A 492-nucleotide genomic window follows, 5' to 3' on the forward strand; every position below is an offset into this window, starting at 1 on the left:
ATCCCTGAAGGAAAAAATCATCCTCAGTCTGGATTCACACATTTTCCGATTAGAAGCATCTAAGTTAATAAGGTTCTATCTGTCGGGTCATAAGATCTGTGGCTAACTTCTTGTGGCCTCAGGAAGCTGTCACGGATTCCACTGTCACTGATATTCCTAACCCGCATTTCTTCCTCTTTTCTTAATCTTTGGAGCCAACGGAATTGGTTAGGACAACTTTAGGTGACCAGACTAAGCCTGGAGGGGGGACGGAGTGGGGGAGGCCAACAATGAATATGTAACAATTTATTTTTAAAAATAGCCTAATCTAGGTTTACAACAGGGAAGTCCCAGATCCGAGGAGCCAGGCACACGTGTAAATTTCACAGGCGGGCCGTCTTCCCGCTTCTCGCCTTCCTCCCGCCTCCCCGCCTCCCTCCCACCCCACCCCTCCCCCGTGCCCTCCAGGCCTCCCCTCCCCACCCTTCCCCACCCCTCCCCCGCGCCCTCCAG

The sequence above is a fragment of the Neomonachus schauinslandi genome, chromosome 7 (assembly GCF_002201575.2).
Source record: "Neomonachus schauinslandi chromosome 7, ASM220157v2, whole genome shotgun sequence".
In the NCBI taxonomy this organism is placed as follows: domain Eukaryota; kingdom Metazoa; phylum Chordata; class Mammalia; order Carnivora; family Phocidae; genus Neomonachus; species Neomonachus schauinslandi.